Source organism: Perognathus longimembris, chromosome 19, assembly GCF_023159225.1.
Source record: "Perognathus longimembris pacificus isolate PPM17 chromosome 19, ASM2315922v1, whole genome shotgun sequence".
NCBI lineage: Eukaryota > Metazoa > Chordata > Mammalia > Rodentia > Heteromyidae > Perognathus > Perognathus longimembris.
Window position 1 is genome coordinate 8465620 of NC_063179.1, and position 27467 is coordinate 8493086.

General features: G+C 41.1%; 1 protein-coding gene across 2 annotated transcripts in view; it reads left to right on the forward strand.

Annotated features, from left to right (window-relative positions):
* The window catches only part of Fbxl7 (F-box and leucine rich repeat protein 7), a 334704-nt gene that overhangs the window by 245759 nt on the left and 61478 nt on the right, over positions 1-27467 (forward strand). The window contains exon 1 of one of the 2 annotated variants that reach the window (XM_048368409.1): positions 11491-11969. The exons of the other annotated variant lie outside the window; for it this stretch is intronic. The gene's annotated coding sequence lies outside the window, so the exon portion shown is untranslated. Of the gene's footprint in view, positions 1-11490; positions 11970-27467 lie in introns of those variants that run through there. 2 annotated transcript variants of the gene reach the window in all.

A 27467-nucleotide genomic window follows, 5' to 3' on the forward strand; every position in this document is an offset into this window, starting at 1 on the left:
TTTGGGATATACCCATAGGTCCCTTTCTTAATGGGAATAGTCATCTCATAACATTTTTCCAGCTGATTATCTCTTGGAAGGAATGAGGAAAATGAGGGATACAATGGCGCCTCCTGGAGACCAGGCAACAAGAACTTGTGAACTTTGAGCAGGAGTTCAGTATAGGATGTCTAACCTCTATGGAAACAGGAATCTTTTTTTTTTTCTTCAAATTTTTATTATCAAACTGATGTACAGAGAGGTTACAGTTTCATACGTTAGGCATTGGATACATTTCTTGTGCTGTTTGTTACCTTGTCCCTCATAACCCCCTCCCTTCTCCCCCTTTCCCTTTCCCCCCCTGAGGTGTTCAGTTCACTTACACCAAACAGTTTTGCAAGTATTGCTTTTGTAGTTGTTTGTCTTTTTTTACCCTGTGTCTCTCAATTTTGGTATTCCCTTTCAATTTCCTACTTTTAATACCAGTATACACGGTTTCCAATATACTCAGATAAGATTACAGAGATAGTGTAGGTACAACCACAGGAAGGTGATACAAGAACATCATCAATAATAGAAGCTACAGATACACATAGGACGTTGAAAGTAGTTACAACTGTGATATAACAATTGTTTCCATAACATGGAGTTCATTTCACTTAGCATCATCTTATGTGTTCATAAGGGTATAGCTATTGGGCTCTTGTGATGCTCTGCTATGACTTGCCTAAACCAAACAGGAATCTTTATTGGAGTCATTACACAGGCAGATTTGTTAAGCTCTTTAGGAGGTCTAGTCTACAGTAATGATGTTAGCGACTTTCTCTGAACTATTGCTTATTTACAGTGTGAGGGCCATGTGAATTAATCCTTATTTAATGAGAAATATCTGAAAGAGATAAGAGTTGTGTGCTGCTGGTGGGAAATCTCTGTTTTGGTAGATTATTTGGGGGACTTTAAGACTTACTCAATCTAGATACTTGACTATTTAGGACAGGATAATTTGGGGAGAGATTGAAATGAAATATAGGATTTATACTCAATTATCTTCATCACCTATAAAATGTTCTGTATTTCTTTGAGGGGTTTAAAATTTCTCACATTCTTGCTTTCAGCAAACCTCAGTAGCCTGCATTAAATCAGATGGCTAGATTTTGAATTTTGGCTGAAGGATGGCTTAAGTAAAGTGACAGCCAATGACTGCAATTGAGAAAACGTAATTTATTTTAGATTAATTTATAATATGTGTTTCATTTGAAACTGTCTGTAGAGTGTTATAAAAATATATTTATATGTGAAAGTACTTCTGGATTCTCACCAATTTGGTGCAAATGTCCCATGTCTATTTCATGAATTAGATATAAAGCCTAATTAAAATATGCCTAGGTAGCTGAGGGCTACAAAAATATGTTATTATAGCAGAAATCATTATCATTTTGTGTGTATGTGTGCCTAAGTGTGTACATGTTATATTTATATGTTCATTTTTTTCATTACAAAGGAAAAGTTTTATTTGACATAGGGTTTAACATTTTTATCTACCAGCAATTTGACCACATTCTATGAAGGGAAAGAGTTTGGGAAAATCCAGTTTGTGGGGAAATGGCCCACTAAAGGGAACTGTGGGTACTTAATTTTAGAATGGGTCCTTGATTCCCTTTGGAAATGAACAACAAATCCTCAATATGGAAGCCTTTCTTTGTTCATTCATTTATTACAGCAACAAATATTTGAGAACACATGGTTAGAAGATACTGTTGTAAGGACAAGGCAGCAAATTCTAAGACAAACAACTGTTAACTTCAGTAAATTGGTAATCCAGGAGGATACAGATGCTAATATAGTTACAAAGAACATGATAGTTCTGAAAGAAAACTTGAGATGCTATGGGAACATATATCAGGGAGTTAATTATATGAAGAGGCGACCCCAACCAGATTCAACATTGTCTCCCACTTTGCCTCTATTGGGTTCTTTTTAACTTTGAATTAATCTATCATGATGGGTTGCACAGTGAAGAAAAGCCAGTGCTACTTTGACAATAAGTTGATTTATAAAGTAAAATAAAATAAGTAATCTGAGGTAGAGATGGAAAAGCAACTCCATGTATGAGCACCTTCCATTGTACATTGTAAATAAAAGTGAGATCTCACCTACTACTCATAACTGAAAAAAAAGAAAGAAAGAAAGAAAGAAAAGCCAGTGCTAGTGATAATCAAATTCCTTTCTTAGTCTTAAGGGAGTAGAAGACATATTTTGAAGCAGACCTATTTGGCATATTTTAGAAGTCAAACTGATTTGAACTTCTTGCATTGCAGCATTCTTTTTCTTTTTTACTCTAATGGCACCAAAGTTAAACATCTGTAATAATGTTCACAACATGACAATCATGCTACGGGTTTATTCAGAAAACAAAAATGCAATTCCAAACCAGATGAAGCCATTGTGGGAGAAAACCAATATTTCAAAGAGCACACGTATCCTAAGTTCTGTCTAGGTTGTTGCTTTCTTTAGTTGCTTTCTTTAGTTCATAGTTCATATGTGCTTGAAAACGAGGTTGCTATGAGGTTGCTGGACTTAGAGCCGCACGCTCAGATCGGTCTTAGCTCTGATGCACACTTTGTTCCGGTCACTTACTGTCACCGAAACTAGGGGGATTTTGCATTTTTGTTCTATGCGAGTCCTGGGGTTTGCCATCAGGTCCTAGACACAGCCCATGAGCTGTTTTTGCTCAATGCCACTATTTGATCGCTTGCTCTATAGCGTCACGATAATGTCTCATGGACTTTCCTGCCCAGGCTGGTTTAGAACCGCGATCCTTAGATCTCAGTCTACTGACTAGCTAGGATTATAGGTGTGAGCCACCAGCATACAACTACCTCATGTTTTTTAAACTGTATTTTTTAAGGTAGAATTGTTTTTAGAAATTTCAGGTGAAGGGAACTAATGTTAGCTCTTCTTACCTTGCCAGGGAAGGCCATTTTAAAATTTTTGGACAAATACTTAGTAATATAAATAGGGAAGGCCATTTTTAAATGTTTGGCCAAATATTTAGTAATGTCAGTTTGCACCTAGGGTATACAGTTAATCTTTTCTTTAAATAAAATAAAATAAATCATAGCCAGACTAGGCTAGACAGTTAGTGGGACTTTTGTCTCTAGTTAACCAGCAAAAAGCTGGAAGTGGTGCTGTGGCTCAAGTGGTACTTGCCTTGAGGAAAAATAGATCAGGGACCACATCCAGGCCCTGAGTTCAAGCCCCAGGTCAAGCACACAGACACACACACACACACACACACACACACACACACACACACACACATACAATCACTAAATAATAGTATGAAAAATAAAATCTATCAGTACTTAAAATTTTAAGTGATACAGAATGATTGTAAAATAATTATTTGTAAAATATTTTTAATTCACATTGATTTTGCAAAGATGTTTCACTGTGATATTTACACGTATGGATATAATACAATTCGTGCCATCTTTATAGGTCTTTCTTTACCCCTGTTTCTCCTCTGCCTTCTTTTTCTAAAACACTTTTCAGTGGATTTTATTATGAGAATCATATGCATAAAATGTACTCTAATCATGTTCACCCCATCACTCATTGCTAACGTGATATTTGTTTATCTAAGGTTGCCTTATCTTACTTTACATGATGATTTCTGGTTCCATCAATTTTCTAACAAACAACATAATTTTATTATTCTTCATTGGTAGATAGTAGTCTTATACTGTGTGTGTGTGTGTATCAGAATTTCTTCATCCACTTATTTTCCTTATCCTTTGTCCTATATTCTGTAAAGGTTCATTTATCTTAGGTCTTTCAATAAACATACTAGTAATCATTTTTTAATTTAATTTAATTGTCAAGGTGATTTACAGAGGGGTTACAGTTACATACTTAAAGTAGTGAGTACATTTCTTGTCAAAACTTGTTACCCCTTCCCTCATTTTCCTCCCATCTTCCCTGCCCCCACCTTGTACAGTTAATTTCCAGTATATTGGCTTGAGTATCACTGTTGCATTGGTTTGCCCTTTATCCTTTTACTCACCATTTTGATGTCCTTTTTAGTAACAGTTTTTCATAATAAAATTTGGTGGGACTTTAAGTTGGAACGAATTTAAGTGTTTCATCGTTCATCATAATTTTAAGTGTGTGCATTATAAAATAGAACGCAGATAACATCTTGGTTATTAGTTTACCTCTGCATCTGAAATTGGCAAATTTATCCACCACATCCATAATGATTTCCAAGATGAAAAGCAGTTAACCCAATTGCTTGCAAAGTGGGAAACTCCATTAAGCCCTTCTCTGAACATTAGTTTAGCCTCTAAAGATGTTTATCATTGCTGTCCATATAAAATGACTGATTCACTCTACTTTCCAGGGGACAATCACAGGGAAGGCAATTAGCTAAGCATGGGAGATGACCTATTTGCAAAGACAGACAGCTCTTTCTGCAGAGGCCCAAGTTGCTCATTATCTTCCACACTACGAGCTATGGCCTCACCCTGCTAGCCACCAAGCTGTGCTTGTAGCATGAACATAGCCCACTAGAATAGTAAGGCAGCCAGGTGTAGATGGGTCTTACAAGCCTTCATTTGATCAGTGAGGCCCTACGTAATAGGATTATTTTGATTGCTAATTATAGTTTGAGACTAAAAGAGTTATGGTTCCATAAAATCCTGTAGCTGTATGAAAACTGAAAAAAAAAAAAACCAAAACCAGTAATTGTTCATCTGGATACTGTCAGCAAAGGCCAAACATCTGGATGTTTGGAAATCTAACTGCAATTTAACAAACACCTATTACGTTATCATTATGATTACAATGAAGCATGTATGTACTCATTCCAAGAGTGATCTCAACCTATTTAAAAAGCTGGAGACCGAGTAAAATAATACCTTTTTTTTTTTTTTACTTTTTGCTTTTAATATTTTATAAAACAAAGACCAATAGAGGGGAAGATGTTCCTAATAAAAGATGATTTTTTAATATTAGTTCCCTTTCTTAAAATGGACATAATGAAAGCCACAAGAGCTTTGCATTTGTTTGAAGTCAACCAATTTGCAAAGTGAAGACTATGAGATCAAACCAGACCAGGGCGGTTTCAGGGGCAGCCACCTCCCACACTGAGTCCCTTGGAGTCCTCCCATTGAAGCGAAAGGCTGCAGACAGACAGCAGCTACGTCCACAGAGACCGCATGGCACAGGTTCACACCCTGCCCGGAGTGGTTGATCTTGAAGGAGAGAATGTGCGATCTCAGAGCCAAGCTCTTCTGGCCTCTTCTGCTTGTCCAAACAATATTGAGGCCATAGCTGTACCCCACATCGAGTTTAGAATGAAAATAGACCAGCAATGTTATCAAGAACCGGGGAAAATAAACATTAGGATTGTTTTGTGTTCCCTGAAAAAGAAAGAACACGATCACACACAGTCCTTCTTTGTTTAGAGAATGAACCCCACTCCAGAACTGGCCGGCCCCCACCTCAGCTTTAGACGAGCATTTGCGTGGATGTTACAGCATAAGGAAGGTATTTGTCTACTCAGACCTCTTTGTGGGGGAGTCGCCTGAGGAGGCAGGCGCTCTACTACTTGAGCCACAACCTCAGCCCTTTGTGCTTTGGTTGCTTTGTAAAATTAGGGCTTCCTAAGCCTGCTTAGACTGTGAGCCTGCTCTTCACACCCCTCCTGTAGTCCTGGCCTTCTCTTAGGCGCCCTCACCCAGAAGCACCGAGCTTTGGCACCTGCTCCCCGCTGCCGCCTTCTCTTCTCTGGGAGCACGCCCTTGTTGTTTCCTGCCCTAACTTTGCATTTGCCTTCTCCCCTTTCATTTCTCTTTGGGATGGACATTGAGGCCTGCCTCTCCCTCAATGCCCACTCCCATTCCTCCCTCGTCCTCTCTGCTACCCCATGTTACCTTCCACACTCCAGCACTGTCCTCCTGCCTTCCCTCCACGCCAAGCCCGGGAGAGGGGATCGCCTCCCCACCCCGCCCCTCCACCCCTACATCTCGCCTCTAGTCTCCTGGTGTCCATTGCAACCTACAGTGTCATCCTTTCCCAATCATCCACAATGTCCCTAGTTCCTGTTTTCTGTGCACTTCCTTCCCTCCCCGTCCACTGTATGCTCTTATTTTTGAGAAATACCTGCGAGTGGTACTTCTGGATGATCTTCCCCACTGGGAATGGTCTGGTCGTTAGTCAGGAAAGGGGGCACGCGCATGCGCGCACAGACACAGACGCCATCCGTCCCCACTGCGCGCCCCGCACCTTGCAATGAAGAGAAACGCATCCCAAGACTTCACTCAGGTCTCGGGGGGAAGCCAGCTTCTTCCTCTAACAGGGTTTTCAACCTCGAAGGCATCCAGGAAGGTTCTAGAAAACGCTGGTGCTCCTTCACCCCCTCACCTTGCCCTCCGGGTAACTTAACATAATCACTCTGGGGTTGTAAGTGCTGCAGCAAAAGTAAGCTGGTTTCATACTCGAGTACCATCTCCCCAGGGACAAAGGTACCTCTTCCCCAACCTGCCCATCTCAGTGTCTGGATGACCATGTAGGTCCTAGACAGATGTTTTCTTGATTGGATAGCTTCATGGTGAATTAATTTCCAAAGATAAGAAATCACTGCCATTTCATTAATTAGAACCATAATTTTACTTATATTACCAACTGAGAAAGAGCTTTCTCTAAAATAGTTTTTAGATTATTAGCATCCATCTTCCTATTATGAGGGGTTCTTTTTTAATTTCGTAATTATGTGTGAAACAGGTCTCAGGTCATTCCTGAGAGACCAGTATCAAGTTGATTTAACATGAGGGCTCTTCAGAGGAAAGAGAGCGGTTTTTGTAGTGGAGCTGCTCTAGGCTGGAATTACAACCTGCCTCCCACTGGCTTTGAGATGCCAGGTGACTTAACCTCTCACAACAGCATTTTCCTTAGCTGTAACAACTAATCATTCAGCACTGGTGAATGGCCATTGTGTACCTACTGGCTGTGGATACTTTTTTTCCGTTCTCTTTACTGAGCCTTACAGCTTTACAAGGAAAGTACTTCATCACCATCACCATCATCATCACCATGGTTTGCACATTTAACAACTAAGAAGTCCAGACTTGCAGTGTGCACGCCTTAAATAAGGTCCATGTTCCTCACTCATAACCATGGTGCTCTACTGCCTCTCATCGGAGTGGAAAGGGTGGAACGCCTTTTCCAAGCATTCAGGGGGCTGAGTTAAAGGCCTGACAGGGCCTGAGCTCAGGACTCTGGTTCCTCAGTCATGAACTACTGCAGAACCCCAGCTAAATTCCTCGTTTGAGGTGGAAAGGAAAGGTGAACCATTCAAATGATGTTCCTTTGGTGTCTTTTTTTCACTGTAACTCCCCTCTCCCCCCACCCCCCCACACATACACTTGGAGGTTTGGGACAGACCAGGCTTTAACCAAGAAGCATCTTTCAGAATGAAAGGTGGAGTGCAGACACCTGGACAATGAGGTCTATAGGGCTGCTTCAGAAGGCAATGTAGCAGGCCTTGCCACCCTAAGAATTCTTGTAGCCCTGATAGTAGACATCCAGGTAGTTCTCTATTCCATTTGCCAGTGATTTCCATTATAGTAATGATTGTAGTTAGCATGAACATTTTTCTTTTTTATTACTAACATGAATATCCCAGTAGATGTTACTCTTTGTCTCCTTTGTTGTGAAAATGTGTGCAGTAATTTTAGACCACACTTCCATACACAGCTTATCATGATCTTGCTGGGAACCAGTGACTCACATCTGTAGTCCTAGCCATTCAGGAAGGTGAGATCTGAAAAATGCAGTTCAGAGCCAGCCAGGGCAGAAAAATCCATGAGACACTTATCTCCCCCAAGACTACCTAAAAACCTGGGAGTGGAGGTGTGGCTCAAGTGATAGAGCACTATCTGTAAGGTGGGAAATGGTCAGAAACAACACCAGGCCCTGAGTCCATGCCCCAGGACCAGCACATCCACAAGAAAAATGCTTATCCTGTCCTCATTACTGTAGATGAAGCACCTCTCACAATGACTCCACTGTACCCATTCGGTAGATGAAGAGACTGAGACGAGACAGAGCAGGCTTCCCAGATGTCAGTGAGCGTCAGGAGTCACTTATTGATTAGAATTAACCCTGAGTCCCACCGGCAGTATCTGATTGAGGAGGAAAATGGGAGGGGCATTTCTAGCCAGTGCACTGTGGGAGCTACATCAGGTGCCACTGGAGAACCAGTGAGTGGCTAGGAGTCACATAGCTAGGAATCGGCAATCTGCATTCAAGCCCAGGGTTTGAGCCCCAGGGGTCTTCGTATTGCTTCATGTAACAACTGCATAGATCTTGCATTCACAAGAGTGCATGTTTCTAAGGAAGCCATTTTCTCCTTTTCCGTACACAATTTGCATCTCTGCGTGGGAGTCTGTGTTTCTATGTAGATGAACAGTCCTATGTATGCAGCAGCTAGACACTCAGCTGAGTTCAATGTGTGCCAACAGAGAATAACCATTAACAAATACTTTAATCATTCTTATACTCAACAATTATGATCATTAGCTTCTTTCAATAACAGACCTCTGAGCCTGTCATTTGAAAATAATGGGCTTGTGTTTCAAAAGCCTGTGTAATCTCATCCTTATTTCCTGGAAGGAAATCAGACTCGCGACGGCAATTTGACATAATGACAAGTGCAATTAATGAATTAGAAATTATAAACTTGTAGCCCTCCTCTCCAGTGTCACGCCAGCTTCGTAAATCTGGGATCTGTGAATGAAGTTCAGGTCGAGTCAGTCATTGCTCAGAGACTCTGCAGCCCATCAGACTGACTTGACCACCTTTGCCCATGTTTGGAGCCAACCTTTGCCCCTGTGAGTTTCTTTACCCACTTTGGAGGTGTGTGACAGAAAAACTGACCCCTCCTCTCCCAGGAGAGCATCGCAGGTGTACAGAGATGTCGCCCCCAGGATTCTGGTCTCTGAGCAAGGTGTGCCTTTTGTTTCCAGTGATCCCTCCCCATCTTCCTCCTGTACCAACCTGTCCTGGATGCGGGCCTCCTCTCCCCGCCCTATGCTCTCTCCTCTTTTGTAAATTCTGTCCTCTAAGCACATGCAGTATTCCAGAAGACGCTCTAGGAGGAGGCCTGGGTGCGGAGATTAAACAGAGAGCATTCCCATGGGTTCAGTCCAGCGTGTTTGGTCATTCCCCCTGGAGCACCCAGGGGCTGCCTGGGCCTGACTAGCAGGCCAGGTTTCTTCTGTTTGCTTTGCTTGTGGCTGCAGCGCCCTCTGCTGTTCCTTAACATTCTCACAGGCTTCCTCCTCCCCCTTCCCACCCCACCCCACCCCTTCATTCCAGATGGAAAACCATTTTTTTTATTTTTTTATTTTTAGACAAAGGCTAAAAGGTTTTCTATGGTTGAAATCAAAGTAATTTGAAAGCTTCCGTGAGTCTGAAGCAATAGTAATTTTCTCCTGCTTGGCAGATAAACATCGTAAGCCCACTTCCCGAACAGCGTCGTGGAAGACACTCCAGTCTTGCGCACTGGCTCACATTGGAAAACACAACCCATGTTTTTACATTGCATCCTTGGAATTGACATAATGGAATACTTCATGACCCTGTCGGTAGTTTCTGAAAACCATTTCCTGAATCGTAAACTCTCATAGCTTGAAGACACTCTAAAACCTGCCAAAAAAAAAAAAATCAGAATTCCAACTTTCTGGGACATTGAGAAGAGTTTCCAGACCTGGATGTGAACCTAATTCATTGGGATATGTTTTTATTTTAGTAAATCAAATATATTAATTTTGGAACATGAGATATTATAAACTATCTGGGTGTTTTATTTTTAGCCAAAATAAATAATAAACATTTAGTTAAAATTTTGCAGTAATTTAATTATTTTGGCATTTATTTAATAAAACCCATAAGCTATGACGGGATGCCTTAAAAGTCCAATTTTCAATGTTTATTTTCTATGTTTTCTTGTTATGCTTGCTAATGCGGCTTCTGACTGAAGTAAGTATATTAATAGAACTTTGGTTGTCACTCTTTTCCTTACATAATTACCAGGAACCAAAGAAAGTTTGGAATTTGTCCATTAATGTTAATATTATCTGAATGCAGTCCAGTAAAATCTTAATTTGGTTTAAAAAAGACTTTATAGAAAATAAAAGGTCTCTGTCCAATGAGTCACTGAATCTTTTATTGTAAAATACCAAATGTATCCTGGGACTTATCATTCTAAGTGCCCTTTGCAGTTACTTATGACTTTTTAAGGTTTAGCATCTGAACAAAGCCAACCTGTCATATTTGTATCATTAATACAAATTATTGCAAGGCACTGGAGGCTTATCCCTTTAATCCTAGCTACTCAAGAGTCTGAGATTTGAGGATCATGCTGCTCAGGCCAAAAAGTCCATGACACTCTTATCCCAATTAACCAACAAGAAAGTGGAAATATGGCTCAAGTGGCAGAGAGCCAGCTGAGTGGAAAAGCCTTCTGAGTAGCTCTGGGTTTAAGCCCCAGTCTCTCTCTCTCTCTCTCTCTCTCTCTCTCACACACACACACACACACACACACACACACACACACTTCCTACTGCAGAATACAAAGCGGTGAAGTTTTGTCATAAATGGTTTCTTAATTTCTGAATTCACATGCATCCGTGTTCATGAGAGATATTATCATCAGTTTTCTGCATCCTTTCCAAACTAGACATGGAGGATGATGGCAAAAGCAATCAATATGCGCGTGCGAACACAATGAAAAGCACTCTTTTGTAAAATTAATAATAGAAACTAAAATTAATAATAGAAAACTTTGTAAGGACTCATCTCCTACTGAATGTCTGCAGTTAAGATCCCTTTAGAGAAGATATATTGGCTTGTACCATGTCCGTGCTTGGAGAAAATCATGGCTCTGGCAGGCAGATTTCCTGGCATCTTGTAGGGGGCTGGCACGCGGAGCCTTAGCGCCCGCCGTGGTTTCTCTGCGCCACCCAGCCCACACGAGGCCCACACCGGCACCTCGGCATTGTCGGCGTCAAGAAGAGTCATGTCAAAGTGAGAAGAGTCCTGAAGCAAAGAGCAAAACATTTCCGTACACTTATTCTGGATGCTGAAAAGAGCCCGACTTTCTCCTCCGCACCCATCCTATGGCTTCATGTTCCTTTGCATTAAATGCTTCTATTCTTCTTGTAAAGGTGATGTCCAGAGAGGGGTGACTGTCTCATAAGTCAGGTAATGAGGACCTTTCTTTGGAGACAATGTCACCCCTTCCCTCGCTCTCGCCCAGGTTTTCCCTCCTGTCACCGCCCACAGTCGTAGCGTCCACTCTCCACCTAACGTCGAGTGCGTAGCACTGCTGTATTTGTGCTCCCTTTGTGGCTTCATCTTCTTCGCGCCTGGAGCGAGCTGGAGGAGGAGCAGATCCAGTCACGTGACCATGCAAAGCCAGGTGCTCCCTGCCCGGGCTCACCCTTCCAGCCTTTCACGGTCATCCCAAGTACTGGCTGAAGAAAGCAGCCTTGCTCTTCCTGGTTTCATTCGCTCATCATCTCTTCCCCCGGCAAAGGCTGCTTCAGTGACGTCCAATCTTAAAGTGGATAGGCTTGTGCCCTCCTGACATCTACCCACACTGTTTGGGTTGCAATGACATTTCTTAAACCTTTTCCCATCTCTGACTCAAGTATCTTTAAGTTTCCTAGATCTGATATGTGTACACAGTAAATGACATTGCATTAGAACAGAAGTCATTATGGCAGCTGTTGATACTTATGTGTACAACCTACATTGACAGCAAGTCACATCAAATGGCCGCTGCCTCCCTCCACACTGTGCCGAGATAATGACATCATTGAGAACAGGGAAACTCATAATGCAAAGGAATTTCTCAGGAGACAGGGAGTTCAAAATAAAGGTGTTGGCTTCTGATGGGGCCTTCTTGTGATGTCATTAGCCAGGTAAGTCATGAGAGAGAATGTCTTCCCTAGGGAACCAGAATCACCATCTTAGAGCAAATCCACTTTCAATATGGCCTGAATCCTCTCACAACACATCTACCTCCCAAGATTTCACCATGTTGGCAGACTTGAGTGTTCAATCCATTCCACCTACTCAGAGACATAAGCAGCTCATTCATATTGGAAGGCTCACTCCAAATGTAATTGCATAAAATTCAATATTCTATGGAGGCAATTGGTAACACCTGCTGTGAATATTTTCCAGACTCCCCCCCCTCCAACCTGCTGTGAATATTTTCCAGACTCCCAACCCCCCCTAAAAAAAACCTACAACAATCCTCCATGCCAAAGACTGTTAAGGACCTTGATCAAGCATGTGTCTTATATTCAAAGAGCTCAGGACTCTTTTGCTGTGGAAAACCATAGCCCTTCTCTTCTCTGCAAAGATCGGAGCCAATCAAGCTTTCACATCAAGATTTAAGATATTTAACATTGCAGTACTATGTTTATTTTACTCCATTTTTATCTCCTGGGTAATACTGGTCTCACCAGTTTATCACAAGAGTCAAAAATCCCATAAAACACCTTAAGTACTTGCTGTCTCCAGTGCTGAGTGGGTACTATTGCAGGTGATTATTTGTACAAGATGGTGTTAGACTTGTCCAATTTAATATATGTGGAACACCCAGTTAAATTTCATTTTCAGTAAAAACAACATGTAATTTCTTCAGTGCTACCCAGGCAATATTTGGAGCCTACTTACACTTAAAAATATTCATTTTATGAAATGGAGTTATAACTGGGTGTTCTGTATTTAACCTGGCAACCTGAGGTTGAGAAAATGAATAAAGCTCAGTGGAAGTTCAAAATTAGAATTTTAAACTGTGTTGTCATCAGTCATGTATGGAGTGTGTAAACCTCCTCCAGTAGGGAGCCTCCTCCCATTCACCAAGCACCTTCTGAAATTACACCAGGGGCTTGGGTAACAGTACAAGGCACGTAGAACGTATCAGGATTCTAGGGACCAGTGCTGAATGCAGTCTTGCCCTGAGATGCAGCTGGGCATTAGAAAGGCTCATCAGAATTTGTAGTGGAACCCTTAGAGTGAATATCCAGAAGATGCATAATCAGAGTACATGATTCTATCAAGTCACTTTTTGCTGTTTGTTTGTGTTGGGCAAGTACTGGGGCTTGGGCTCAAACCTGCATAATGTCCCTTAGCTTTTGTGCTAATGTCCCTTAGCTCTTGAACTACTTGAGCCACAACTCCACTTTCTGGCTTTTTGCTCGTTAATCAGGTTAAGAGTCTCACAGACTTTCCTGCCTAGGCTGGCTTTGAACTGCAATCCTCAGATCTCAGCCTCCTGAGTAGCTAGGATGACAGGCTAGGCCTTGGTGGCCTATAATTTGATCAAGTCACATTTGAATGGCCCTGGAAAGAAATTCTGTGGTCTGAGAATGACTGAAGACAAGCAAATACTACAGGTAAACTGTCCGTGAAGTTTTTTCAACCTCGCTTAATACTTTTTGATTTCTGAAAAGTTATTTGGTCTTTAGGTTGAGACCATTATTAATTATATAGCAGAAATAAAGCATGAAAAAAAATCAGTGCTAGTAATGTGCCCTTAATGGGAATGGTGAATGATCCTAACCTTTCAAAGCTCAGACCCCAGCCCTGGATTATTGGAGCATGGCTGGCTTTCCCGATGTGAATTAGGTAGCTAATAAAATAATTGGGAAGTCTCATCTTTGTATTTAAGAGTAACCCTAGGTTACCACTTCAAATTTCAGAGCTACCTCAAGCCTTTCTTTTTATCATTGTCTTCGATTTTTTTAAATGAAGCTTACTGGTTACAAATTACTTTTTGTTTATTTCCTAAACTATGAATCCTTGGGAGTACATTCCTGCAAAAGTTACTAAGTGTTACAGCATCTTTAAAGAAAACCTACTATAGTTTTGGAAAGCTGCTGCTACTCTTTCATGTGTATTCCAAAGCCATATTTCAATACCATCTCAAGAAATCAATAGTTAAAAATGAAACACAGATTTTTCTTTTCTACTCTTACTGGGAGGCATCACCTACACAGCGTATGGTAATGACTTGAGAGTTGAACTTGTGTACAATTAATTTCATTTTAATAGCATTGCCTCTGTGCCTTAAAATTCACTGATTGCCATAGAAACTTATCAGACCTCACTGTGTATTTTTTAGAAGAGCTACTAACAGTAAGAATATGAATTGCTATTCTACAGTGGGACCATAAGCTTGGAAAGTTGAGTATTAATATCTGCATTTTAAATGTTACCATTTTTAAAGCAGGCACCAGTAGTTCACTCCTGTAATCCTGGGTACCTGGGAGGCTGAGATCTGGAGGACTGTGGTTCCAGGCCACACCAGATATACACACAACCCCCTCTCTGTACCACTGGCTGGGCACAGTGGTGCACACTTGGAATACCAGCACCACCTGACATCTGGAAGATGTAGGTTCCAAGCCAGCTCCGCATGAGATTCCATCTCAACAGAAGAAACTGGATGGTATACAGAATGATCCTGCCATCTCAACTCTGGCGGAAAGCAACAAATAATATTGGAGTCTAGTCAGCTGCCCAGGCAATAAACAAGACGCTGACTCAAAAATAACCAGTGCGCAGCCAGGCACTGATGGCTTACGCCTGTAATACCAGCCACTCAGGAGGCTGAGATCTGAGGACCGGAACTCAAAGCCAGGCCAGGCAGGAATGTTCCGGAGACGCTCATGTCTGGGTACCCACCCAAAAGCCAACTAGTAGAGTGCTATCCTGGAGCATAAAAAGCTCAGAAGCAGTGCCCAGGCCATGAGTTCAAACCCCAGTGGGAGAGAAAAGGAGCCGTGCAAAACTAGGGATTGGAGGCCTGTTTCAGCCCTGAGTTCAAACCCCAGTAGTACACACACACACACACACACACACACACACACACACACACACACACACGCACACAGCACTATTTTGTTAGCAAAACACTAACAAGAGATAAGAGATAAGATAGTAAGCCCACACCTCAGAGCAGCTCCTGCACACTTGCTGTGACGTGACATGGTGTCATGCGACACACACTTCGTGGTGCTCTCTGGGAGGGCATAGTGCAGAAGGAAGCCAGGGCACGCGGGCTCCAGGCCAGGGAGCTCCCCACTGCTTCCCAGTGTGAGGCAGAAGGCACAGCTAGCTACACAGGACGCTAGGCGGACTCGTAGAGGAACGAAGTCATCGTGTTAATGGATCCTCAGAGTCCAGTCCCCTGGAGAACAAGAACATGCCCCTGTCAATCACGGAACTTCTGTGAGAATAGGAGCAGCAGCCTGGACTCTATTCACAACCTTCGGGCTCTCTGAAATCCTCTTTTCCCCAACCCTATCCTTCAGGGTCAAAACCAAAGTAGGTATTTAGTCTTAAACTAGCCCTCCCCAGGCTAGAATTTATGGTACAAAATCTGTCCTCTAAATCCTCCAGGCTCTGCTTCGTGGACCTTACACTTTGTTCTTTCTCGAAAGTCTTGGGTCTCCCTTATGAAGTTACTTGCTTCTGCCCTTGAAGACAGTTGTCTCTGCTATGAATTTTAACAGCCTCTTAGAAACTCTCCGTGTGTGACTCCTTCCCTGGGGGCCATGGGGAGCGGAGTCTGGGGGAGTCACTCCCACAGTGGAGAGTAAGGAAACAGAAGCAAGCACCCTCTGAGAGCAACCGGCTGCTATCATGAAATATCCTTGTGTGATATCTGCTTCAGTCTTGTCTGCACAAACCACGTCGTTCTTGTTAGGGAGTAACAGCGAGTACTAACGTCACTGCTTCCTTAAGAAATGTTATACTTCCACATGAAGCAATCGAAAAGTAATGAAGTTTCGAGTAATTTTTCAGAAGTAGGCTCAAGTAATCTTCAGTAGACTTTTTGGTCTATTGGAGGGTTTCTAGGAAGCTATTGGCATTATGGCTTAAGTTATCTAAAACTTTGAAAAGAGGCAAAGAGAGGCAATAGCATGTCATTTCGGCATCTTAGTGGACCCTGATTAGTAAGACCACCCACGAATTGTGTACTTATACAGGGAGCATGCTCTGACTCACTAAGCTCTACTAAAAGCCTAAATTCTATGGTGTTACATGGAAATGTGCAGATTTTTGTTCAGTGCAGTCCAAGTGAATTCTGTCCACCATAAAAAAAGGATTATCTACTCTGTGGGACATTGTCCAGGTTCGCAGCTGACCCAGAAACCTTATTACAAAATTCTCCTTTTACTGCCCACATATTCCATTCATTTTCTGTGTGTGTGTGTGTGTGTGTGTGTGTGTGTGTGTGTGTGTGTGTCTGTGTGTCTGTGTCTGTGTTAAAATAAAGAGTTGTACAGAGGGGTTACAATTCCATATGTCAAGTAATGAGTACAGTTCTTCATGGACAATATCACCCCTTCCTTCACTTTCCCCAGTTCCTCCCCACACCCGATCCCTGAGCACTAGCTTCTTTTTTCCCCCTTTATTGTCAAAGTGAAGTGCAGAGGGGTTACAGTTTCATATGTAAGGCAGTGAGCACCTATCTTGTTCAACTTGTTACCTCCTCCCTCTTTTTCTCCCACATCCCCCCTTCCCCACTGCCTCCCCTCCCCCCCATGAGTTGTACAGTTGGTTTACACCAAATGGTTTTGTAAGTATTGCTTTCGGTATCATTTGTCTTTTTTTTCTTATTTATTCTCAAAGTGATGTACAGAGAGGTTACAGTTTCATATGTTAGGCATTGGATACATTTCTTGTACTGTTTGTTATTTTTATCCTTTGTCTCTCGATTTTGATATTCCCTTTCCCTTCCCTAGTTTTATTACACATATATACAGTATCCAGGGTACTCAGATGAGATACAGTGATAGCAGGGGTACCACAGGAAGTGGATACTAGAGAAACAAAAAAAAGGTAGAGTTTCACATGGCATGTTGAAAATAATTACAACAATGTAATGCCACTTGTTTCCATAATGTGGAGTTCCTTTCACTTAGCATCATCTTATGTGCTCATAAGGGCATAGCTATTGGGCTATTGTGCTCTTCTGCTATGACTAATCTAAATATGTACTAATTATTCCCTATGAGGGGAAACATAGAATCCATGTTTCTTTGGGTCTGGCTCACTTCACTTACTATACTTTTTTTCCAAGTCCTTCCATTTCCTTATGAATGGGGCAGTGTCATTCTTTCTGATAGAGGCATAGAGTTCCATTGTGTATATGTACCACATTTTCCTGATCCACTCATCTACTGAGGGGCATCTGAGTTGTTTCCATATTTTAGCAATGACAAATTGGAGCACAAGTTTCATAGTTAATTTTTTACATAGTATATACTGAATACCATGATTGCATTTGTTCATCCTTCCTCCCTCCATTCCTGTACCCTTCTTTTGCCTCCCTCAAAAGACAGAATAACAAAAAGACTGAAAAAAAGACAAAACAACAATAACAACGAAAATGTTTCCAATTCTTGGAATTTGTTTTGATAAAGAGTATGTTGAGGATGAGAGTTTCATTTGTTTTTGAATCAGCAGATCCTCTTGGTTCTCTCATTGAAGAGGAGTTTCCCACTTGCTCAAGCTACATATATTTATTCACATTCTTATACTTCTGAAAATTATGCTTTGGGATGAGTAGTTTGGAAGAGTTTTCTCCCCTCCCACCCCCCATGGGGCCTTGTCTTCTATGAAAGACCCATATCTAAACAGATAATAGTGTGGCAACCTTAAATAGGGTCCTGACATGCCTGTGTCCCTCCTTATAAATTCCACGCCCTTAAGTGGCTTCTTCTTGCATGATCTAAACAACACGGCTCTGCTGCAGAGCATCTCAGTGAACCTGAGACAATTCTCAGTCCTTTAGAGCTCCCGTTGCTCCCTCCCTTAGCAACCTAACTCAACTCATTGCTTCAAAGCTGAAAAGCTGGACAGAGAACGCACAGTCTATAGACTGCTCTGTTCGCAGCCAGGTTGCATGGTGTTAATAGGAACATGGAAGTCAGACCAAGAGAACTGAAAAGAATGACCATATCTACTGGCTACTAATTTGTTTCTTCTTCAATCCCCCAAACTAAATGTCAATCCCATTTCAATAAGAACTATTCCCAAGTATTTAAGTGGGACTCCTCACTGTAAACAATCATTTCATATTTTAATGTGCTTAGTAATCAAATCATAACTTAACCAGGGCCATATATACATACATATATACCATTAGTTCTTTCCAAATGTAAATAAAGGGTGATTTATGAATCATTGCTCTACCCTCTTAGTAAATATTCTTGTGCAGGCTGTAATTTTTAAGGAAGTCAGGCTGAATAGCCCCTTGTGATTATGACCAGCTAGATTAGCACTGGGGAAAGAGTGAAATAAATGGCCTGTACTATAATTCCATTTCTTGTGGTATTTTCTACTCTCTAGTGCCAATGTAAAATGCAAGCAGAAATGAAGGAAGGGAAGTAGCCAAATAGACCTTGAAAGACAAAGTCTTATTTGGAAATACAGTATGCACTTAGTCATTTTGTGCAATCATAATACGTAATCAAATTGTTAGAAACAATATTAGAATTATTAGACCTATGTACCCAAAGATATAGAGATATATTTCTGGAATATTTAATAAGCATTTTGCTCTATACATTATTTTCAGCTTTCCAACAATCTGGAGGGACTGGATATTATTTTAAATATGAGAAATATAAGTGTGGAGTGTGTCTTTCTGACTCACTCAGACATACAATCATTTGGTGCTAGTCTCTCTGAGTCTAGAGCCCAGAATCTAAAATTACCAACACAGTAAAGCAGCACTGTATAGTGAAGTTTCAAGCTATCATGGAGTTCTGCACATGTCTTTCATGGGACAAATCATTTTCACATATTTTCAGCTTTGCATAAGAGATGTTGTCACCTTGTCATGACTTTTCTTTTAAATTGTAGCTCTTTGGAAGTCTCGAGTAACTGAAAAGAATGACCTTTCTTGTAGCACCCTGCGTAATTATATGATCCTAAAGCAGATACTGAATGCTAGGAAGGATTTTGACAAGGATTTACCCCAAGCCTAGTCAAAATAATTTATTTTTTCTAAATAACATAGTTCTCCACCCCGTCCATGGGAATTTGTTAGATGCTGAAAACCACAGACTTTACCACATTCTGTCTGTCTGTCATTCTCTACCTACTTATCTGTTTATCTACCTACTTATTTATCATGTATCATGATTTTATCCTATAGATACACAGCTATAATAAAGTTTAACTCATAAACTATGCACATGCAATCCTATCTAATAATGAGAAAGAATAATTATAGCAGTGTATTGTAATAAAAGCTATCTAAAATGTGTGAGCTTGTTTATTTCTGGAGTTTCCAACAATGGTTGAGTATAGGGAACTGAACCCTCAGAAAATAAAGCCTCAGATCACAAATCTCCCTTTCCTTGTGCAGTTACGCCCTTCACTTTTGTACTCATTCAACCATTTGGTTGCTGGCCATTGTTCTTTTTCTACTCATTGAACCAATCAGCTGCTGGTAATTGTTCTTTGTTTTATTCACTCAGCCAATCAGCTGCTGCTCCTGTTCTAGGTGCTGAGGATATCATAGGGGAGAAACTGGATGGCCTCCATATTTCATCATCCTTATTGGTTATCATTTTAATAGCTTAAATATAAAGATAAAGAATTATATTTCAAACAGTCCTCAAGTAGTCAAAACTTTCCCTGTGCAAAGAAAGTATGGTATGAGAGCAACAGGGGTGGTCTAAAAAACTTTTGTGGGAAGATTACATTCAAGTTTGCCCAGGAGGAAGGCAGGGCAATAAAGGAGATGAAATTAGTTCTGGTCAAGTTCCAGCAAGGAAGGGTGAAAAAGCAAGGGGATAGGGCTATCAGTGCCAAATGTAACAGAAATATGCATGAAGCAAATATACAAATACTGGCAGATTTTTATTGGCTACTATTTACTGGATAGTATTGTACAAATTCTGGGGTTTCAGTATGACAATTTCATCCATGTATATAATAAAATTTGAGCAAATTAACCCCTCTGTTACTCTTCCTCATTCTCTCTTCCTCCTGGCTTTTCTCTCTTTTTCCTTCTACCTCTCTGGCAGGGCTCCGTTTTTACTTTTATGACTTTCACTTCCCAAGCCAACTGCCTGCCACAAATGAGAGAAGAATCTGATATTTACCTTTTGGACCCACTTGTTTCACTTAAAATAATAATCATTTTACTTAAATATAAAGCTACATGCAAACACTGAATATGTGTACAAACACAAGGCAATATTCTTGAGGCATACACACATAAATCTCTTTTTAAAATAAGGAGCTGCCATTGAACAAAGCAGTTTATGAATACAGTGCATTTTGATCACTATCACCCCTTCAATATCCTCACCCATCCCTCCCAACCTACCCCATTACTCTCTTTTTTTTAATGTGTAGGTGGTGTATTGAATTTATTTGCCATTTAACAAAGCAGTTTACAGTATCCGTTTTCCTATAAAGCAGTCCCTTGATCTAAACCAAGTACCCGACTCTTTGAGGCCCTGGTTTCTCCTCTCAGTTGAGAAAAAAAATGAGATGAAGTCATTTAGCCTAAAGACTCGGAAGGAGCTCATACTGCTAAATGAATGTCCTTCAGACACAAAGCATGACAATATTATTCAAGTAACTCAGATACAATCAAATGTAATGATTCCTGCTGAAAGTGGATTAAGCCGCGTTGCATCAATCCTTATCTTCTTTTCAACTATCATATAAAACTCCATATTAGAAAATTAAATGAAAGAATATAGAACTGGCTACAGTAAAAAGCCAAAGCCCACTGGCTAATCTCATTCTGATGGCGTACCCACTACAATGTGTGGGCAACTGTTCGTGTGTGTCCTTCCAGACATTTTTCTATGAATATGTAATTATGTAAATAAACACATAATAAGATTTTATGACATATGACATCATAGCTAGTCATCCATTATAACTTGATTCCCTACTAATCATAAGATTTTTCTCTCCAGGTGTCTCTACATATGCCTGAGACCATTTCATTTTCTGTTGGAAGAGCACTTACAGCATTTCCATTTAAGTTAATTTATTCAACAAACTGATGGACATTTAAGGGTTTGCAATTTTTCTCTTATGTATTTGTATTAGAAATGGCATTTAAAAAGGTAAAGATAATAAATCATTAAGAGCTGTGTAAAACAAAATCCAAGCTACAACCAATTTTAAATTGTGCTTCAGTAAACAGCAAGTCATAAACTCAGCAACTCCAAAGAAGAAGCATTTCAGGAGCTCCTCGAGAGAAAAGGAAAGAGAGAATGAAAGCAAAGAAGACAGATGATTGCGTATACTTGGTTACAGTAATGGAGGTGCTGTTTTGGTCCACCCCACTGGAAAGTCTCTGGTTAAGTGACTGTAGACTATTGGCTCCTTCAAAGCTTAGTTCTAATTATCTTTCATGTAGGCATTTTTAAGAAAAAGCCTAAGTTTGTTTACTGTTTCCTAATCAACCAAATCAGCCTAGGGGACAGTGTTTATTTGGTTATTTCTCAGACATGACACTTTTTTTTAAAATTTACAGTTCAAAGGCTAATCAACAAAATAAATGAGTGAGAAGAGGGTGGTGTTTGTAACACATGAAAACAGAGAGAGTGTTTTGATGCATAATTCTGGAAGCAACTTTCAGAAGAAAATACAAAAGGCAACCCATTTAAAAGTGAACAAAACAAAAGATATAATTCACAGGATACATGTGAGCACACGAACTGAAGCTCAATCTCCTCATCAATGAAATTTAAACACAAACCACACTAAAATACATTCCCCTCACAGATTGGGGGGGAGGAATGAAGAACTAATAAGCTTGACTATTGAAATGAGGGAGTAGAACATTTCCACTCTTGGCAGACTTATGGTTATCCTCTTTTAGAGTTACAATCTAGCCAACATCCAGAATTTTAGGACAGTCCCCAAGGCTCTTGCTCTCTGCAGGATTCCCTCTTTTTGACAAGAGCAAAATCTCTTTATGCAGCGGGGTGACACTTCCTTGCGTAGGCTGCATTCTTTCCATAGCAACAAGGAAGGATTCTTGCAGACATAAATGGCCTCTCCCATCACTTGGTTTTAATGTCACCTAAGGTGATTGTCCTAGCTGTACCTAACCCAACCTCAGAGAAGATCTCAAAAGAAACAGCAAGGCCTTTAAAAAAAATCACTAACTGCTAGCCTTGAACTGCTGTGCTGGGGAGGCTCGGGAGATCATGTGGCAGAAGCATGGGGAAGGAGAGCTCTAGGAGTTGAGAATGGCCTGCATTGCCTGCCAGGAAGGAAAGAAGGAGGGATGTCAGCTTTAGTAACACAGTATCTGGATGCTTCTAACGACCATGAACATTTGAAAGAGGCCTCCTAGCTCTTAAAGGGAACACATCTTACTTAACCCCTTGACTGCAGCCTTGTCAGACCTTGAGTAAGGACTTACCCCGGTCCAAAACTGTGAGATGACCAACAGCATTGTTTAAATACATTAAGCTTGTAGAGAGTGATTTGCTACTCCGCATCGAGTGGCTTCTACACCCAGTAACTCTATTTTGTATACATAGATCAGACAAAAGTAGACTGGTCACTGTAGGGCGTCCCATGTACGATTGTTTGGTAAGGATACTTTATAATAATCATTTGGAAGGCAGTTTGGCTCTTTATATTATGAGCGCTGTCTTAAGTACTTCACTCCCCCTTTCTTACAGGAAACAGTGTAACAGACAAACCCTCTGGCCAGAAGATAGCTTTCTGTATCAACATGCCTTAATGGAATCACTTACCTTAAAAAGAAACACAAGTAAAGCTTTCTAATGCAACTTGGAACTTTGTTGTGGCTGCGAGCCTGAAGTTTTTCTGGTGAAACTGAAGAAGCCTCCTCCTTCTGCAGAAACTCTAGGGGCTTCATTGTTATTTCATTCTTTTGTAGAAACCCCCAAATCCTTTGCTAGTTCAAAGGAAACAAAGCCAGGGATTCATGTTTTCAAATATTGTTTCCTGAGATTATTCTTTCTCTAGAAAATTACAATTCAAGATGGCAGCTGCTGAGAATGAATTTGCTTGGGAGTTTTCTTAAGGCCGCAATGTATGAATTATTGCTCTTGTAATGTGTAGCTCAGTGAATTCCACTCCTGTGGGGTTGATGCAATTGATTCTTTCATATATTAGGCACCAATTAATAATCTTCACCCGCTTCTGAAGTTTATCTCTTGATTTGGAATTTAATTATTTGTAAATCTGTGCAATGAGAGCAAATCCCACCTTCTCTACGGGGAAGATACTCATTTTTAACAAGAATGTTATTGGAAAGGTGATGTACAGGAGGAGTTACAGTTACATGATTCAGGAATACATTTTAAGCCAAGAAGAGCTCTTAGCTCTCACACGGTCCCATACCCTGTGTGACACTGTGGAGGTCAGTCTGATAACTGGGGCAGGACTGAGCGGCTCGTGGGCAGGCGGGGTGCACAGGGCGCCCCCCCCCCCCCCGGATGAAGAAGTGAATCACGTCCTGGACCATAGGGAAGGGGATGCCACTAGATTGCACCATACTGCTCAGGAGGATGTGCAATTTCCTATCTTATGAATTATTTTATGTGGAGTTTTTTCCATTTGATATTTTTAGACATCAGTTGCTCCTGGGTAACTGAAGCTGCAGGAAGGGAAATCGTGGCTCAGGGGAAATGTGGTAAAGCTAATTGTACAGTGAAACAGTGTCTGGTTCTCCTCTTGACCTGTCTACTAGCATTTGGCATCCGTTATTCCTTCTAGCCTTTCTAAAAGGCATGTTGGTATGCAACCTAAAGAACTTTTGGTACACCCATAAGTAGATGAAGAAATGAGTAGGGAACTAATCAAACTAATCACTACTACTTCAAAATGCATAACTTTACACGTTATCTTTCTTTTATTTTTCTTTTGTGCAAATCCTGGGACTTTAACTCAGGGCATGTGAGCTGACCATGGGCTATTTTGCTCAAGGCTAGCACTCTGCCACTTGAGCCACAGCTCCAATTCTGGCTTTTGGGGGTGTTTTTTTTGGTGGCTAATTGGAAAGAAGAGTGTCATAGACTTTCCTGACAAGGCTAGCTTCAAACCACAATCCTTATATCTCAACCTTCTGGGTAGCTAGGATAATAGGTACGAATCTGACTCTTCATTATTTCTAATCTCATGAAATGAAAGCAGGAACACTCTTTTGACAGTTTTCCTGCGTCCAATTTACCCACTCAGATGAAAAGTACACTCAAATCCTTTTTCCACCCTCATTGTCTCTCAGAACTTTATAAAAGAATGAACTTCCTCGGTTTTCCCACCAGTGACTGACACTATTCATTCCCAACACACAGATGTGAAAACTGAGGCACGGAGTACCTAATGGCTTCATGGCTCACTACCTAGGTAGAGATAGAAGATTTGGACAATCAGGTGTGCTTCCAATGCCTGCCTTTGTAGGCACCTGCCTGATAATGTCAGAATCCACTGGAGCTTCGATACTTTACAACACCCCTTCAACAAAACACACCGTCATCAGTTAAAGCTGGTAAAAGATTTTCAAGTTCAAATAATAGTGACTGCCTTATCACATCAGAAAACTTTATCAGGGGCACTGAGAAACTTTGCAGAAGAACGTTGTGCTGGGAGAGAACGAGATGGAGAAGCATTGGTCTCACTTGAGTCCCTGTTGACCCCAGCATGTTGTGTCAAGAAAGAAACATTTCCAGGCAGATCATCTCTGGATCCATTGGCGGCACAGCTGTACAAACTGGACATCTCAGGGTCATCTCCAGGGTGGCAAAGTTATGATCGTTAGTAATCTCTCAATAAAACGCACTGCTAGACAAGTGTGTACAAGCATTATCTCATTTAATTCTCACAGCCTTCCTTGCCAGTTGACTGGGCTAGCAGCCAGCTGAGTTCCCAAAGCTGTCAGGAGACGTATCTATTTCCAGTGAGACTCAGACACGCTAGTTAACATCTGGATGTCACTGTTTTCTCCAAAGCTCTCATCAGCAAAGTAGCAAATGAGCTGGACTTACTATATACTCGTGGTAGGATTTCCATGGTTGATTTTCCTTAGTCTGTTTCGGAAACTCCTGTGGCAGTAAGTGTCACCTTCATTCTTCTCTCCTGTGTCAAGACTGCCCCCAGCCCTGGGAAATCCTAGCTCCTTCCTTTCTCCTAAAGCTACATTGCCTCTTGTGGAACGGACCATTGCTTTTTTTTTTCCTTTTGAAAACAGCTTTGCAATGCAGCCTTTCTTGATGCAAAACTTGTAGAGCTATTCTATGCGTAATTGAGGCTATACACACCCAGCCATTTCCTGAAGAGCATGCTGCCAGGAAAGTTTGCAAACACTCCTTTTATTTGGCGTCCACTCGTCCACTGGAGAGCCTTAGCGCTGGGCAGAGAACTTTTTTTGTCCACTAAGTACTTTCTGTTTGAAAATGAAACCTAAATGGCCTCTTTCCCTGCTTTAGCTTGTTTGTAAACCAAAAGCCAAGTTGAAAGCAGACGCACTCGTGTTCAGAATCACCCACACAGCCACACATTCTCCAGATCACTCTTGCACCCATCCAGATGGGTGCCACCTACTGGGAGCTCATTCTTTCCGCGTCATGCAGCAGGTGGGAACTCAGGTTACTGGTGCCAAACATCGACTTGAATTAATCAAGCAAGGAGCCACTCCACTTGTTTAAAATTGGCTCTGAAGTGTAAGAACCCTTTTGCCCTCTTGTGCTTGTGAGATTCATGGTGTAGCAGGACTCTGTGGTCTACAGTAATTTTCAAGGCTAACTCCATAGAGCTTGAATAATTAGTATTTGCTGTATCTCTCTCCTTATAACTTACAACTTTTTCCATAATAATCTCAAATAGATAGTTAATGTGCTGTGAGGGGGATAGATAGATAGATAGATAGATAGATACATACATACATACATACATACATACATACATACATACATGCATAGATGTGAGCCTAGATACTGTTATATCCCTGGAAATACATAGCAAGATGGAAGACAGTCAATCTTCAAGGTGCAATGTATGTATAAGTAATCTAAAACTGTGAGCTGGTCCCCAGTGGCCTCCCACTCTTTTGATTCATAAAAACACTTATAACTAGTTTACTTTTTGCTGGTTAACGAGGTTTAAAATCTAATCGAGATATTTAGAATTCAACCCACTACGCAGAAATGGCCCCTCCCCTCTCTCCTTTCTTGTTGAAGTCAGAGCTGGCTGGGTATGTGCGTGGGCTGGGATCCGCCATTGGGTGAGCTGCCCATCAGTCCAGGCGCAATTGTAGCTCACTTCCTACTGGAGCTGCAGCTTTCAGCACACCTCCAAGGCATGGGATGGGTTGCCATAGGAACAAACAAGAACAAAAGATTCTAATCTCGCAAAATAAAGGTTTCGCGCAAAATAAAGGTTTCCATTTGTGGGCTCCAGTATTGTTATCTGTCATCTTTCACCAGTGGAAAAAAATTGGGGGGAAATAGAATACTTTGTTTTGTTTGAACCACCCAGAGAAAGAAGAGAGTAATGGATGGGGGAAGTTCATGTGTCTGAAATAACCCCACCATCCCTCCCCGCTACAGCATGTAAGTGATCAGGGCAAGGAAATTACTTTCCCATCATTTTGGGCTCTAAACTACCCAAATGAGTAAGGAGAAGAGGGAATCATTTGATAAGGTTTGGAAAATAGCATGTTTTTCTTAAGATTTCAAGATGAATTCATCAGGCCCCCTGAAATTTACACTTTCAGAAACTATAATAGAACACTCTGTATAGACATGAGGCTTCAAGTTTTAGTCAGGAGATGGGTGCTCTACCACAGGAAGGGTGTCTGTTTGCAATTGAAGGTTGAATCATCTGAGGATTTAACTGTTTCCTCCCTGGTTAAAAAGAAAAGAAAACAGGCAATTTATGGAGATCAGTACTTCCTTGCTTCTTGCAATTGGAGCTAAACATTGATATTTAGACTTTACTAGTTCTTGAGTTTTATGATCCAGGAATACTTACTTTCACAACTTCCACTTGGCTGCTATGTAAATGGAGCTTCTACATACCGAGATTTTAAATCACCTATTCTAAGAACAGATTAAGGTGAGCGCTGTAACACTCTCTGAGGACTCACTATTAAAAGTATGTGGTATATTGGCTTCTTGAGGCTTCCTCTTCTCTCTGAGGAAGTTCTACAGTGACATCTGTTACAATGCAGGGCAACAGAGATGTGTAACCCGTCCAACATAGCCCTTCCGGTAAATAAGAAACCAAGGCAAGAGCCGGGGAAGACTGGTTCTATGCACCATGGTATAGCATAGTGAGGATGCTGTTTAAACATGTGAGCATGGTTTCCTGGGAAACAGAGACAAGAGATATCTGGCCTCGTCAATGCATGTTGGTGAGGTGGGACTAATGTAGGGTAT